Below are 16,742 nucleotides of genomic sequence, written 5' to 3' on the forward strand. Positions count from 1 at the left end.
TTCTTTGGACAGGTGGCCCGGAACGGTCCCTTATTTCATTGGTCAAACGTTAAATTATATGTTCCCGTCTGTTAGGATCGTCATTTTAAAGTTATAAAACACCGTAAGTCCCATCCAGTCCTTAGGGATTGAACTACGAGAGCCTGTCTTAGATACTGTTGTCCACTTTTAGGTGGTTTCTGGTAGCAGCTAATTCTGCCAGTGAATAGAGTTGGTTCATTTGACTTTCCTGTAGGGGCCGGACCGACACGGTTCTTTCACACACACGGTTCTTTCAGCGCACTTCAGTGGAGGCGGGTTCGTTGCTGTGCAGACACATCTGGCTCATCACTGCTCCTGTGCTGCTTTGTGACGTAGGGACACTGAGAAGCGATTTGCTCTGCTGACGGCCACATGATGTGCTGGAAACCAACAGCATCCATCTGTGAATAGTCCCTTCTCGCGCCCTGAAAACAAATTCCCACAGAAAGGGGGACTCGAGGGCACCGACACCAAAGGGATCCTGGTTCTGGAATGACAGGGATGAATGCTTGTATGTGCGGTGGTGCCGTGGGCAGAATAATCCAGAAGTGGCCCTAGGCGGCTCGGACGAAGAGCCGGGACCAGCCCTGCTCCCCACGGTCCCCAGGTGCGGGCAGGTGACGTTTGCAGACGACCCCCGCCAGAGCACGGAGGTCCACATCCTGCTGCCTTCGAACCAAGCAGCCTGCTCCTTCCCCATCGACGGGGTTTCTCCTTCCGTGAGGAGGGAGCCCCACGGGGGAAGGGGTCCCGTCGGTGGGACATAGACCCAGCGTGTGTCTTTACAGGGAGCCCAGCCCAGCACGCTAGCCGGGGAAGAGCGAGGAGGAGCCTGCCGAATACTGCCTGTTGCACGATGGGGTGCTTCCCTCCCGAGGGCTGGTACCTCCCCGCTTGCGTGACAGTCCAGAGCTTGGCCGGAAGCCCCCGGCTCCCCTCCTCTCCTGAGTGTGAGCCACAAAATGGAGCCGCAGCATAGTGGGGGAAGGGGGGGAACTGTCTAGATCAGCGAGGCTGACTCTTTGCTTATCCCACACGATGCTGGCAGGGGTGGGAGGTGCGGGGGGCGGGTGCCGGCTGCATCCTTCGCTGAAACAAAGCGCCCCAGCTTATCCACCTGGATGTCCCAGCTCGTCCAACCCGTGGGGCTTGTGACCCCCCAGCCCCAAAGCTGGCCCTCTCCCACCGTGCCCACTCACAGCTGACAGCCCTGTCCGTCTAATCAGCCAGAGCCAACCTGGACGTGTCCCTGCGTCCCACGTTTACATCTGAGCGGTTAGGGACCTGTCAGGATTCGCCATATCTGAAACTGTTCCCCACTCCAGCTCTCCAGCTGACAACCCCCTAGGGGCCGCCCAGCCCCTCCACCCCACCCCCGTCCCCGGGAGTCCGTTCTCCGCGCCACCTCAATGGCCCTTGTAAGGGTGCTTTTCCGTTGTGCCACCCGTGCACCAAGTCCAGAGTCCTCCAGCGGTTCTAAGTGCTGTCTGGACACAACCTGATCCTTTTTTTTTTTTTTTTAATTATTTTTAATGTTTATTTCTGAGAAAGAGCGCAAGTGGGAGAGGGGCAGAGACACCGAATCCAAAGCAGGCCCTGGGCTCTGAGCTATCCGCACAGAGCACAGAGCCTGACGTGGGGCTTGAACCCACGAACCGCAAGATCATGACCTGAGCCAAAGTCGGACACTTAACTGAGCCACCCAGGCACCCCTAATTTTTTTTAATGTTTATTTTTGAGAGAGAGAGAGAGAGACAGAGCATGAGCAGGGGAGAGGCAGAGAGAGAAGGAGACACAATCCGAAGCGGGCTCCAGCCTCCGAGCTGTCAGCACAGAGCCCGTTGTGGGGCTCGAACCTACGAACTGTGAGATCATGACCCGAGCCGGAGTCAGACGCCTAACTGAGACACCCTGGCGCCCCCAACCCGATCCTTTCTGTGGCTCGAGGCCTGCAGGGGCCTGTCCTGCCTCGGTCCAGCCTCTCCCCTCCGGGGGTTCTCTGCACCTGGTTCATGCCTGCGTGTGCTTCAGATCGTGGCTCATATGTCACTTCCTCAAAGAAGCCTTCCCGCATCCTCCAGAAGCTAGCATTCCCCACGCTGGTAGCAAGCTGCATGCTTTCGGCACAGCACTCATCAGTCGGTAATGACATCGGATATTCACTAGGGAGCTTCTTTGTCGCTGTTCGGTGAGCTCCAGAAGGAGGGGCTGTGCTGTTTTCGTCATCATTCTGTCCATTTCCCCTGAGTGCACCCAGCACAGTGAAGCCTGGTGCACAATCAAGATTAATCACAGCCGTGGAGTCACAGTTGTCCCTGGCCAGTGTCGTCTAACGTGTGGTTTGTGTGGTCTCTTTGCTGTGGACCGAGCGCTTCTGTATGTTTTCTTCAAGTACGATGTTCTCATAGATGATGAGACTCTGTCTCATGTAACACTTAGGAAACCCCATTTGGTCAGAATGGGCTGTTTTCTGCTGTAGTAACAAACCTAAAGTCTTAGCGGCTAAAACAGCGAATCTCCTTGCTGCTAAAGCTGTGTGGGTCCTGCAGGCTCCTTCCTCTGGCACCAGAGGACACCCCGCCCCCCTGCCCCCAATCCCCTGTGTCGGTGGTTGTCATGGCAAAAGGAAAGAAGAACCCTGGAGAGTGTCACACCTGCCGTTCTCTGATCTGACACTCCTGCTTCTGGCCAAGGGGGGCTAGGGATGGGTTTACCCTCCAATATGGAAATAAGAAAGCCAAGGAAGCACATGACACAAGGGTACTGAAGCCATGGCACCAGAGTGAAGGACAGTGGTCACGAGGGACCAAAACCCAGCAAGGCAAGTCTTGCTGTTGCAAGACTCCCGTGTGCAGCCTGGAGCCCAGGCAGAGGACAGCTGTCTCTGAATTGATGAGGTGGACCTGTGGGTCCGGGAGCTGTACAGAGAGAAACCTCCAGAGACCAGCAGAGCCTCCCTTGTGCATCTTTAGCTGAGCACTGACAGCACAGCATCTACCACCGCGTAGAACGAGAAACCTCATTATTTGGGGAACGTGGCGCGGAATTCTCAGAAACATTGTGTGTCAATGCCATGGGAAGTCAGCCCTAAGCTCAGCCCTGGTCCCATCTAACAAAGCTTAAAAATAAGACATGAAAGGATCAACTGTTTCCAAGATCCTTGACTGACTCCCAGAACAAAGCTGAAGCCTATTTTATAGGAACACAAAAATATCCAGCCACCAGCAGTGTAACATTCATGAGGGCAGCTGATCAAAAGTTACCAGGCCTTGACGAATCAGGAAAACATGACCCGCAATGAGAAGCAAAGTTAACTAATAAAACCCAGCTCAGAAATGATAGAATTACTAGACAGGAGCATTAAAAGAGTGAATTTAACTGTTTTCCATATGTTCAAAAAGCCAGAGGGAGAACTGATTGTGTTAGAGGCACAGAAGATGTGAGGTTTTGGGTGGTTTTTTTTTTTTTTTCCATCTTTAAAATTTATTTTAGAGCAGGAGCAGGGGGAGAGGGGTTGAGGGAGAGAGAGAATCCAAGCTGGATTGGGATCGCACATGGGGCTGGATCCCACAATGTTGGGATCCTGACCTGAGCTGAAATCCAGAGTCAGATGCTCAACCAACTGAGCCACCCAGGCACCCCATGGAAGGTGTGTTTTTTAAAACAGATCTAATTGAACTCCTACAGGTGAAGCTTCAGTGATGACATGAAAAATACATTGGATAGTATTAACAGAAGGTCAGATTCGGCAGAAGAAAGCATCAGTGAATTTACAGCAATAAAATCTATCTAAAATGAAATGTGCAGAAAAGGCACCTGATGGGAAAAACTGAACAAAGCATCAGTGAGCTGTGGGACAATTTCAAGCAGCCTTATGTATGTGGTATTCGAGTCCTTGAAGAGTCCTCAGAGGGCGAAGAGGAGAGACTGAAAAGATATCTGAAGAAATCATGATCCTAATTCTTCCAGCTTGGAGGAAAACGATAAACCTACATATTCAAGAAGTTCAGTGAATCCCAAGCACAAGACTATGAAGAAAACCACATCAAGGCATATGATAACCAGATTGCTTAAAAATAGTGGCAAGGAAAAGGAGCTAAGAGCATCCAGAGGAAAAAGACACATGGTATACGGGGGAACAAAGACAATGTTGACAGACAACTCATCCACACGGTGCCAGCCAGAAGCCGGGAAGACGCATCCTTGAAGTATTGAAGGAAACAGTCAACATAAATTCTATACCCAGCAAAAATATCTTCCCAAAAAAAGGTGGCTGAAGAGAGACTTTTTCAAACACAGAGACGCTGAAAGAATTAGGCACCACGGCACGACAGCAATCCTAAAGGAAGCCCTTCAGGCAGCAGGAAGACACCAGTGGACAAGAAATCTTCATTATGTTAAATGACCACTTAACGGAAATGCAAACGGAAAAGAAATTTATGTGACACAATCAAGTAAGTCTGATGCCTAAAGTCGCAGTACATTTTTTAAATAATTTTTTGGGTTTTATTTTATATTTGACAGAGAAAGAGAGAGACAGAGCATGAGCAGGGAGGGGCAGAGAGATGGAGACAGAATCCAAAGCAGGCTCCAGGCCTCGAGCTGTCAGCACAGAGCCTGAGGCGGGACTTGAACTCATGAACCGCGAGATCACGACCCTAGCTGAAATTGGACACTTAACCAACGAGCCACCGAGGCACCTCAAGTTGCAGTACATTTCTGAAAACCCTGAGGTACATATCAGTGTTCAAATATACCAACTGGAGAAACATTACCGTACCCTATTTGGTTTCAAAACATTATATTCTCTGGACTGCCTCCCACACCCCAATCACTGCTCTATAGCTTTCTAGTATCCTCCCTGGAATGGGCTATTGGAGACTCTTGATGGGGAAAATGAAAGAATAATAGAAGTTTCCAATAAATACCACAGTGAAAAAAAATACCCATACCTCATGTTCTTAGTCTCTTGGTGTCTTTCTCTTGTCTCTTTGGAAGGCTGGGTGCTGATTTTTCTACTCCTTTACAAACAGAGAGGTGAAATGTGTGTCACTAGGTTTTTAGGTTTTATGTACATCTTGTAAGTATCAGTAAAAATATGAAATGAATTGTATTTAAACATCCAGCGTATCAGTTTAGGACAAGAAAAGTAACAGCCTATTGTACTGACTCCTGTTTGGGTAGGGACTCTGAGTTTTTTTTTTTAATTTTTTTTAACGTTTATTTATTTTTGAGACAGAGAGAGACAGGGCATGAACGGGGGAGGGGCAGAGAGAGAGGGAGACACAGAATCCGAAGCGGGCTCCAGGCTCTGAGCCATCAGCCCAGAGCCTGATGCGGGGCTCGAACTCACGGACCGCGAGATCGTGACCTGAGTTGAAGTGGGACACTTAACCGACTGAACCACCCAGGCGCCCCTGAGCAGGGACTCTATTAACATTATTAGCTCAGTTAATTCCCCCCTCCCCCCCCACCATGACGTTCTGAGATGGCGGCCATCTCATGAGATGATGTGGGGTTTCTCAACCAAAATATACCTCCTTGCCAGTAAAACATCATTAGAACGTTTTCTTAATGTGTCTGTAATGTCCGATTTGCGGCACTGGGTTTCTTCCCTTGTATTTAGAACGATGTCAGTACTTTCGGAGACCTTGTATTTTGAGAAGCTGCTAGCCCCCTACTTGCGCCAGATAATTCCTTTTAAAAGAACAATGTTTTTGTAGACAGCCCCCACAAGGCTGACGTTCTTCGGCTCCTGATTAGGAGTATCCCACCGGGATTGATCAGAACGTTCCGGAAATAACCAGCATCTGCATAGGACACCTAATAATAGAGACTTTTTTTTTTTTTTAACTAGAGACCGATTTTTTTCCCCCTCTTTTAATTTAAAAGGCTACAACAAAAAAATTAAATGACTTTCCTGGCTTCTGTTGGTCATACACGGCTCCCATAAGCGAGCTGGCTCACTGTGGCTATAATTAACCTCCCACGTCACCCCTGCCTCCGAGTGAAGTCAAAGCCTAAATATTTCAACTGATTCCTCGCCAGCCACAGCCAGACTTCTGACTCTCTAGGGCTTGCCCCCACCTCTAGTTTACAAAGTAAATTGCTGTGAGAACTTCTATTTGGTGGACAGCTCCAGGGACTCATGGCTGAGCTGGGCGTCTTTTTCTTCACCTTGGGACCAGCTCAGGTTTTACAGCCCTTAGCTGCAATCTGGCACCATTATTTGAAACCGAGAACAGAAATGTGGCTAAACTACCCGGGACGTGATTTATTTTATTAATGAAGCAAGGGGAAGAAGATTTCACAATGTCGCACCATCGTGTGAGTGCTCCCGTCCCAAAGCATCCTCACGCCAGGTACTTCGAGGTGTTTCTTCTTGTTCTGTCCGTGCTCAAGGTCAAGGGGAGCTGATTATAGCCCGTGGCTCCTAACCTCCCACTTCGTAAACCCACCAACTGACTCCTTAACCAGCCCTCGTCCTGATGCATTTTCTCCAAATGTGTTCTCTGCTCTGACTCTCCTCCGAACCTTCAGGGGTTCCAAATGTTGACTGTAGACTCTAAATGGTTATTCTGCTTATTCTAATTAAGGGTCTTGCTCTAATTAAGGGCTGGGCGTGTTGTGGAAAGTCCGGTGACTTAGAGACTCTGAATCGTTTCACTTACGTTAAACGTGACAAGTGCACAGAGAGTCTCTAGAATTTATTGACTGTTGTCCTGTCTTTGGCAATAAAGCTCACGGGTCATCCCCGAGGTGGTGTTTTTAAAATCCTCACTTTCCCGGGAGTGACAAAATAAGAATGAGTCTGCACCAGCTCCCTGCGATCTGACAAAGGGAGACTGGACGTGCGTGAACCGCTGTGGGGGCACGAGTTTGGTGCAGGACGTCCCCTGAAGCATCCGTACAAAGAACATCGCTCAGACGAGTCCTTGCCCACGCCTTAATACCAGATGTAATGGCAAAGCTGAGGGGAAACTACTCATTGCTCATCATAGGTTCTATTTTTTAACATACACGAAGAATAAGCTCGTTTGTATGCAGCCTGAACGCCGTCTCTCGCTCTTGCAGAGAAACGGTTCCTCACTGTGCATTTCTGCGGTTTTATTCTCTATGCCGGCACATTACTCCAAACCACTTTGCGTTTCTTTGGCGATCAGTTTTCCAGTGATATTTAAACGTTTGGCCAATGCAGCGTCCAAAGCATCGTGGTTACATCGAATCTGAGTGTGTTTCACAAACTTCAGGTAGCAAGCTTGTAAAGATATTCAAGTTCATTACTGTCCCATCGGGACTGGATGGGAAATGAAGCTCTCCAGCTTCTGTAGCTTATGTCGCGCTCTATTGCTCAGACGCTTTAGACTTGTCTTCCCTTTGACCTTGGCGTATGATGTACGTGGAAGGCTCCACTAGACAAAGGCTGTAAATGTTGCTTAAGCACATAATCTTTCACTTTTTAGAACGCCTTACAAAGAGTAATGGTACCTTAATCACAGCCAGGATATCATCACCCAGTTGAAGGAGCCCTTTTTATTATCCACAACACATGCCCGCAGGGTGGGGAACACACCCTCAGGAAAACGTTCTGGCTTGTCCTTCTTGTCCAGGAATGTTCTCCAAAATGGTGAAGTTTTTGATCTCGAGAAACAATAGTTTCCAGAACACCGTAAGTCAATTGCTTTTTTTTTTTCTAGTTGACCAATGAAATACCCCTGCAAAATATATATATATATTTTTTTCCCGTGGTCCGGATTTAATTAGGACGTTCAAAGTATGCGGTTTTGAAGGTTTCTGAACCACAGTGCTATGCTTTAAATTGGTACTTCCTTTTGAATCTGAAGGCAGGGGGTGACTGTGTATACAGGACGCACAGCTGTTCTGGGCACATTGGCAGTCGTTCCTAATTAATCGTGGCCGTGCAGTGGGGCCTTGGGTAACTTCTTCCAGAGCTGAGCTGGCAAGACCGTGACATCAGCATCACGAGTCATTGTTCTACAGGGAAGTGTCAGACTACAGGCCGAGCACCAGTGTCGGAAGGGCTGGGGAGGGGGGCTGGTGCCCTCGCCCTCACGGGCCACATTCACGCTCACAGCCCGGCTCCCCCCGCCCCCCCCCCCCCGCAGCTGCCACTGGGGAAACACTGCGTGAGGGTTTGGTAGGAGTTTTTTCACGTTAATTATATTTCGATTTGAAGTCTTCTTAAGAAAGGCCTAGAAAGTGCATGACTTACTGGTAAGATGGGGGTTGACAGAACAGAACCTCAGAAATTGGAGGTCTTAGAAAGGCTTAGAATGTTTCAAAGAGAACGGCATATTTTATTATAGTTATCGTCTGCATTCATTTAAAGCAACCAGTCTTTTTTGCTTCGTTTTTATTTTGTCCAGCAGTCAAATGCATCTCGTTTTGGATACCCATCCAACGAATAGCTTCGTCCTCGCTTAGAGGTTCCTTGATATCTTCATGTTACCGCAGAACTGTTCCTGGATGTAAGGTTAACGAGAGCCGTTTACCAAAAATCTAAAGTGCCTTCAAAGGTATTTTTCTTCACACCTGACAACTTGGGGTGACACGGGCTTTTTTTTCGGCTTGACAACTTTGGGGTAGCCTCAAACCGTGTAAGGAACCAGGGCGACCCTGGGCTGTCCAGATAGAGCAGCTAAGGAAGAATTTAGCTTCCTTCCTCTTAGAACCTCCCTAATTTTACACTGACATGGGGGACCTGGAGACCCCTGCCTCGTTTGCTTAGGTCCTGAGCATCTCTGATGAATTAGAATGGGCCAGAAGGTCCCTGATGGCTCCACCTGCGAATGGGAAGCGTGCACGTCAGCACGTTTTAAGACCAGGCAGTGGATGGCCGGGCTCACGTGACCCATAATAAAATCTGCTGTTGGTCTCGTGATGCTTTTCAAATTCGAGGTCCTTTTCACAGAAGCTTTTCTCATGGGACATGTCAGTGGAAATAAAATATTTTCTTTCACACATTCTCTCAAAGCACACACACACACATTCACAAATTCAACTCAAGTTCCAAGATATTTGGTTAGCATTTTTTTTCAAATTTTATTTTATTTTATTTCATTTTATTTTATTTCATTTCATTTCATTTTATTTATTTCATTTCATTTCATTTCATTTCATTTCATTTATGTAATCTTTAGGCCCAATGTGGGGCTTGAACTCATGACCCAGAGATGAAGCGTCCCATGCTGTATGGACTGAGCCAGCCAGGTGTCCCTCGGTTAGCATTTTAGAATAGATTTAAAAAAGTTTTGCTTTAAATGTTTATTTATTTTTGAGAAAAAGACGGAGTGTGAGTGGGGGAGGGGCAGAGAGAGAGAGGGAGACAGAATCCGAAGCAGGCTCCAGGCTCTGAGCTGTCAGCACAGAGCCCAACGCGGGGCTTGAACTCACGAACCATGAGACCATGACCTGAGCCGAAGTCAGATGCTTAACCGACTGAGCCTCCAGGCGCCCCTAGAATAGATTTTTAAATACACATTTAGTTTGTCTTTTGCAAATGAGTGTTAAGCATGAGTAAATTAGAGTATAGGTAGAAATGTCTTCTGAAATATTTAGATTTGCTGATTTCTTATTGCAGTTTTTTCTGTTATTGTTTTAGAGAGAGAGAGAGAGAGAGAGAGTGTGAGTGGGGGAGAGGGGCAGAGGGAGAGAGAGAATCTTAAGCAGGCTCTATGCTCAGCATGGAGCCCGACGCGGGGCTGGGACCATGACCTGAGCAGAAATCAAGAGTCGGACGCTCAACCTGGGTGACTGAGCCACCCAGGCGCCCCTTAATTGCAATTTTATATTCAAGCAAATTTTTAATTGTTAATTTTGTATTGTAATTTATTTTTTTATGCTAGTTTAAGTTTGTTGGCTTAGTTATTATTATTATTATTATTTTTTAGAGTTTATTTACTTATTTAACTAATCTCCACACACAGCAGGGGCTAAAACGCATGACCCTGAGATCAAGAGTCGAACTGCCCGCCAATTGAGCCAGCCAGGAGCCCCTGAAACGTTACTTAAATTATTTCTATCTGTGCTAGAAAATGGGCCTCACTGACACTTCTGTCTCATGTAGATTTTTGGGGGGAAAATATGAATTATATCCTTCTAAAATCTTTTATTAAATTATACTTTAGTGGTGAGTTCAGGATCAATTTTAGAGCATCTCTACGTGAGTCTTGCAGCAAAGATTTTGCCGGCGAAGGAATTCCGAGGATCCGGGACCGAACGCAAGTAAGGCAGGGTTCTTTGTACTTTTCCTAGAAGCACAGATGACTTTGTGGAGATTTTTAGACTTCGGTACAGTAAGACCCGTCACTATCCGACGAGAGTAGGTCCACTCTGGAGAGGTCCTGAATTTCCCTGTAACGGGGGGGCTTTGTGGTGCTTTTCATCCTTGGCACGTGACCCGTGATTTGACGTTGAATAGTGTGGCGTTGAAAAATGTATGGTTGGGGCGCCCGGGTGGCTCAGTCGGTTGAGTGTCCGACTCTTGATTTTGGCTCAGGTCATGACCTCACGGTTCGTGGGTTCCGGCCCCGTGTCGGGCTCCCCACTGATGGCACGGAGCCTGTGTGGGATTCTCTCTCCTTCTCTATATGCCTCTCTCTTCTCTCCCTCTCTCTGTCTCTCTCAAAATAAGTAAATAAACTTAAAAAAAATAATGTATGGTTTACACAGTACTCTTTCTCTCTTTCAATTCCTACGTCTGCCCAGTGGCCGTTTGCAATTTTTTGTGCCCGTCTGCTGTGTGGGTGTCCGTTCTCCCTTTGGCCATGACCCGCCCAGAGAGCCCCTCCAATTCTGCTTCCCTTACTCCCCCGCGGCAGGAACCCATGCCCGAGGGGCCACTGCACTCACCCCTGCGTGCTGCTGAAGAGACGGTCCCGGAAAGACAAGCCCCTTTGGACTATAGGTGAAAATATTTACGACGACTGCCTTCAAATAGGCCAGAAGTAGCCTGCAAGTTGCTGGAGTCAACCGGAAACGGTACGTATCTACGTTTGTTCAAGACAGTGGCCGTTACTCTACAAACCTTCGACGCTGAAGTACACTCTTTAATGAGTAATACACATTTCACGGGGGTTGCCTGCAAATCCAGGAGTCGAAATCTTGGATTATAAGAACTGGGCTGTTTTCGTGGTTCTACGGATCTCTTTTTCCTCAGTCATCCGAGCACGTTGCCCACCGTGCCACGTGGTCTGTGTGGCTCTGAGATGAATGGCCCTGCAGTTGTGGTTTCTGTGATCAAGGGCAGGTCAGAGGACAGGGTAACTGGAAAGCAGGAAACACCAGCGGCGAGGATGAAAAATGTCCACCCGGGACGTGTCACGTACTTAACTGTAGTAAGAATCTTCTTCCTGTCTTGCAGGAAGGCGCATAGGTGGTGTTTTATGCAACAGAGTCCCAAGAATCTCCGAGGGGGGCCTGAGGACAGGGCTCGTGTCCTGGGCCTCTCCCTCGGGGCCGCGTGCTAGCTCCCGGGCCACCTCCCCGCCCAGCTCCCCAGGCGTCCGCCCTGGCGGTGTTTACCAGGGCTCCCTCTCCCATGCACGCCTCTGCCCTTTCCCACACTTGCTTGCACGGAAGTTGCAGGGAAATTCTGCTTCGTTGCAGGAAAAAAAAAAATCTCTCCGCAGAAAGTGAAAGTTTTTCAAACATTGTTCTAAAAGTATGGAAAATGAGAGCCTTTTAAAAAGTCACGTGCATAGTTAAGATAGTTAGCTAATTCAGATGTTAACTAAAATTAGTAATTCAATAATCATTTGCTGACATTGCTTGATAAGTCATAGCAAAGTATCACACTAATGCAAGAGGCCAGTAAGAAAGGAAACTGGGTGGCATAGGCTTACGGACGCAGGGAGAGAGGGTGCATGGGAATTCTGTGCTTTCTGTGTGATTTTTCTAAAACATAAAACCCCAAATCTAAAACCGCTCTGAAAATAGTCTTATTAATTTCTTTAAAGGCAATTATTTTATATATACATGCACGTGTGTATATGTATGTACATGTGGGCGTGCATTTATGGTGTGTGTGTGTGTATAAACGTGTGCGTATGACCACATGTGTGCCAGCCTCAGTGGGAGATCAGGAAGGCTGTGCTCCCGTGACTGTTCGTCAGTGTCTTTAGGTGACACATACACCCATGTCCCCTGCAGTTGAGGGCCACGGCTACGTGTTTGCCCAGGGGGGATGAGAGCACATCATGGGGGGGCCTGAAGGTGGGTGCCCCAGGGCGGGTGGGAGGTGAGGGCGTGGGGGGGAGGGGCGCCGCGCTGCCTTGTGTTCTCCATTTCCTCTTACCGACTCTCCCTTTGTGGACACGGTCTGCACACCGCGGGTCCCAGAGGGCTCGGTCCCTCCTGCCACGGTCAGCCGGGAAACGCCTAGTGCTCTTCCCTGATAACTCCTGCCCCCCGTCTGCTCTCCCCGCCTTTCTGGAGCTCCTCTCCTGCCCCCCATCTGTTCCCCCCCCCACCTCCCACCCCGGCAGCTCCTCTTAGTTGATCCTGGACTTCTGTGGATCTCTGCATTTCCTTCCATGTCCTATCTCTTTGCCTCTTGCATCTCTGGATTCTAATCTCTTGGCTTTAAACGTGTTTTTTAGTTTTCACTGTCGCGTGTCAATTTCCGAGAGTTCTTTCTGGGGACTCGGCTGGGTGTCTGACTCTTGGTTTCAGCTCGGGTCATGATCTCACGGTTTGCGAGTTCGAGCCCCGTGTTGGGCTCTGTGCTGGCAGTGCGGAGCCTGCTTGGGATTCCCTCTCTCTCCCTCCCCCATGCTTCTGCATGCCTCGTGCGTGCTCTCTCTCTCTTTCTCTCTCTCTCTGCCCCTCCCCGGCTCACTCACACACACACTCTCTCTCGAAATAAATAAATAAACTTAAAAATAATAAAAGTTCTTTCCGGTTTTCGAGTCCTCTGTCTTCCCACCGCTCTGTTCTAACCTCACAGGTGGGACAGCCCCTCCTCCGAGGTCACACGTCTGTTGTACTCGGAACCCCCCCCCCCTCCAGCCTCACCTCCGCATTGTCTGCATCTTCCATTTTCCACTTCCCTGATCCTTTCCTTCCTCTCGCGCTGGAGGCGCTCCCCAAATCCCTGGCAGTCCTGAAGCTTCTTTGGGGATGGGTAAGCCAGCGGACCCATGAGTTCCGCAGTCACTCCCCAGGCCGCCCCCAGATGCCGTGCAGACCATTCGGGGCTTAGGTGTGGTGGGCGGTGGGTGCGGGGATTCTCCTGCCTGTGTTCTGGGCTGGGGGTCTGTGCACCCGATGGGGAGAGTCTGGCTCAGGTGCGTGCATGCGCACACATGCACACACTCATATGCACACACTCCTACACAACATGCACACTCATATGCGCACACATGCACACACTCATACGCACACACTCATATGCGCAGACATGCACACACCTGCATACACACATGCATACAGGTGCACACACGTGCACGCATACACGTGTATACACATGCACTCATGCATATGCACGGGGTAAAGAAAAGTCCATCTGACCTTAGGAGGGAAGCCGTCTACAGATAAAGTTTTGTAAAAGTTAGTCATTTTTTCATGTATTCAAAAGCCGTTCCTTTGATCTCTTCCTGCTTCCCACTAGATAGGCTTTACATTTGAGCCACATTCTCGAAAAATCAGCGTTGCCTTTTCTCTCAACAAATTGAAAATGAGCATTTAAATAACGCGCCATTTGCTAAAGCTTTAAAGCACGCAGGAAACCAGTCGTCCTAAAGCCGGGCTGGGTTTGGAAGTAATTTGAAGATCACATAAAGTCGTTTTCATCCGAGTCCCCTCCAGCTGTAGAACCCCGCACGCTTACGTGAGAGGGCAGGTGGGAACGTCTCGGGACCCGTCTCGGCCAGGCTGGGTGTGGTTTTACCACCCGCGCCGTCCAGACCTTTGGATCAGGAGTCAGAACGGGAATCGGTTCCGGAGGGCATGCCAACCATGGTTTCCGCGGAGCCCATTTTGCGTCGCGGCACGTGTAACTTGGGCCCGCTGTTGTTTCCTGACCTGTAAGTGACAGATTACTGTAGAAGAGTGAATGTGTTCCTCTGACCTCTCAAATTAATAGTGAAAAATAAAATACGAAAGTCTCACCGTTGCTGACGGGTAGGAGTCCCTGAGCAGGTGGGGAGAAGGGGGAAGTGAACTCTGGATAATCTCGTTCCCCTTTTGTTCTGGGAAGGTTCACTGCCACAAACACGGCTCACCTCGTTTTGGTAGACACGGGAGTTTCCCGCTTACCTGAAATTCGTTGGCAGGCGGTGCTGAGGAGGAGAGAACAGTACTGTCCAGAGAAACAACACCCCCCCCCCCCCGATGAAATCAGTGTTCATTAATTTTGCTTATTATTCTGTGCTGACATTTCCCTTGCAAATTCAGGGCTCCTTACCCCCAAACCTCTCACACCGAAGATCTCCATCCGCCGTGACACAGGCGATGACAGAATTTGGGCGTCACGTTTGCTTCCTCCTTCAACACGCGTACCGGTCCCGGTGTGATAACGCCCACAGGTCCAAGGTTGTTCTTTTGTCCTTATCACGTTTTTTTTTTTTTTCCCCCTGGAAGAACTTTCTAATCTCCACCTTGTCAATCCACTGGGAGCAGTGGGTCAGGTCACCACATGGATATACCCGGGGTTCACCTTACATTACTTTTGATATACTTTGATACGTTTGTGACATATCTCATGTCGTTTTGCTTTTTAAAAGTTAATTTGTAGTTGATAGACAAATAGCTCATAGATGGACAGGTGCTAGATAGCTGGCTGGTCTTCCATTTCCGGCCGGTCCTGGATAAACAGTAATGCCCACCTCACGCTTTCCTCCGTCTTGCTCCGTTCACAGAGATCTCTGCGGTCACTCCAGAGCCGTGTGCAGACAGTGCCCTTCTTCCCTTCTCATGACCGCGCGGTACCTCTCCGAGCGGAAGAGCGAAGGGGCCGTTCAGCCCCGGCCCCGTTGGTGGCAACCCCATGCGGGTTGCGTCTCAGCTTTTGCTTATACAAATTATATAGCGTTTTAACAGAATTGGGTCTCGTTGTGGAAACGGCTGCAACTCGCTGTTTCGTTGGCTATGCTTTGATATTATTGTATTTGTCCACTTTCATGGGATTAATGGGAGATTAGGTGGGTGCAGCGCACCACTGAAAGCCCATCAAAGGGGGAAGACGGTCAGAGCCAGGGCTCGTGCCAGGCACGGGACACGCAGACGCCGTTCTGGGCCCGCGTGAGTTTCTTAATACCCACAGTTCCGTGAAGTGGGCACCCTTAGTTTCTCCTTCCTCATCCCACAGGGGGAGAAACTGAGGCAAGAGCCGCCGGGAGGTGGCAGGGGGAGCCGGAAGGCCATCGGCAGCTCACCCCGCCTGCTTCCGCCGGGCTGGGTGCCTGGATTCCACCGAGAGACCCAGGAGGGCAGAGCCGGGCCACGGTCCTCGGGGCCGGCAGCCGTGCCCGGCCCGCCCCGGGGGACACCCCGCGTATTTGCGGAGCGAGCGAAGCACCGTTTGGTCGGGAGGCTCGTCTGCGGGGCCAGCCTGACGCCAGGGCCGCGGCTGCAGTTCCCACGCTCCGTCCGCAGATGGCAGGCGGCCACCTGGTGGAAACCCTCCCTTGAGAATTTGGCAGGACCCCAGGGCGTGTGTGAGAAACAGTACCCGGGGCGCGTTCCTTTCCAAATAGATGTCTTGGGGAGAGGAGTCTTGGCGGGTGAGGTCTGATCGGGAGCCGCGATAGGAGAGACCCGGCTGGCGGAGGAGGCGGGTGCGGGGCTCTCGGCCCCGGGGTGGGCGTGAGTCACGGGGGGGGGGGGGGCAGTCCCCTGGGCCTTCGGGGGGGAAAGCTCAACCTCTCGTCTCACGGGCAGAGCAGGGCCCGGAGGCCGCCGACCTTCAGACGCCTTGTTGTAGGATCCTTCTACTTGAGCTTCAGAAAGCGCGCACCTGACTTCCCTGCCTCTTCGTGTCAGAGGGCCTGTCCAGACACGCGAGGTCTCATGCCCCGACTGCTCGTTTCACTGACCTTGAACTGTAGCATCGGGGCTGCGCTGTAGGGGCTCAGCAATGGCTGTTTCAGAGGCGCCTGGGCGGCTCGGTCGGTGAAGCGTCCGACTCTTGATTTCGGCTCAGGTTATGATCTGTTTTGGGGGGTTCGAGCCCCCCATCAGGCTCTGTGCTGAAGGTGCAAAGCCTGTTTGGGATTCTCTCTCTCTCTCTCTCTGCCCCTCCCCTGCTCATGCTTTCTCTCTCACTCTCAAAATAAATAAGCCCATACAAAAAAAAAAAAAAAAGAAATGGCTTTGAAAAACACAAAATACAATAGAAAATACAGAACAGCCTGCAAAAATGTGAGTCTACTATTTTTGCCAAAAAGAAGACTGGCCTGGCTGTACGAAATAGGGTTGAAGTTAAATAGGAAAGCTTACGGGTCTGCATCAGTCAGGGTTCTTCAGAGAAACAGAACCCATAGGTTCTGTTTTAATGTTTTTTAAAATATTTATTTGATTTTTGAGAGAAGGGGACAGAATGCGAGTGATGAAGGGGCAGAGACAGAGGGGGAGACACAGGATCCGAAGCAGCTCCAGGCGCTGAGCTGTCAGCACAGAGTCTGACGTGGGGCTCGAACTCACGGACCGTGAGATCATGACCTGAGCCGAAGTCGGACGCTTAACTGACTGAGCCACCCAGG

The sequence above is a fragment of the Panthera tigris genome, chromosome C2, assembly GCF_018350195.1.
Source record: "Panthera tigris isolate Pti1 chromosome C2, P.tigris_Pti1_mat1.1, whole genome shotgun sequence".
In the NCBI taxonomy this organism is placed as follows: Eukaryota; Metazoa; Chordata; class Mammalia; order Carnivora; family Felidae; genus Panthera; species Panthera tigris.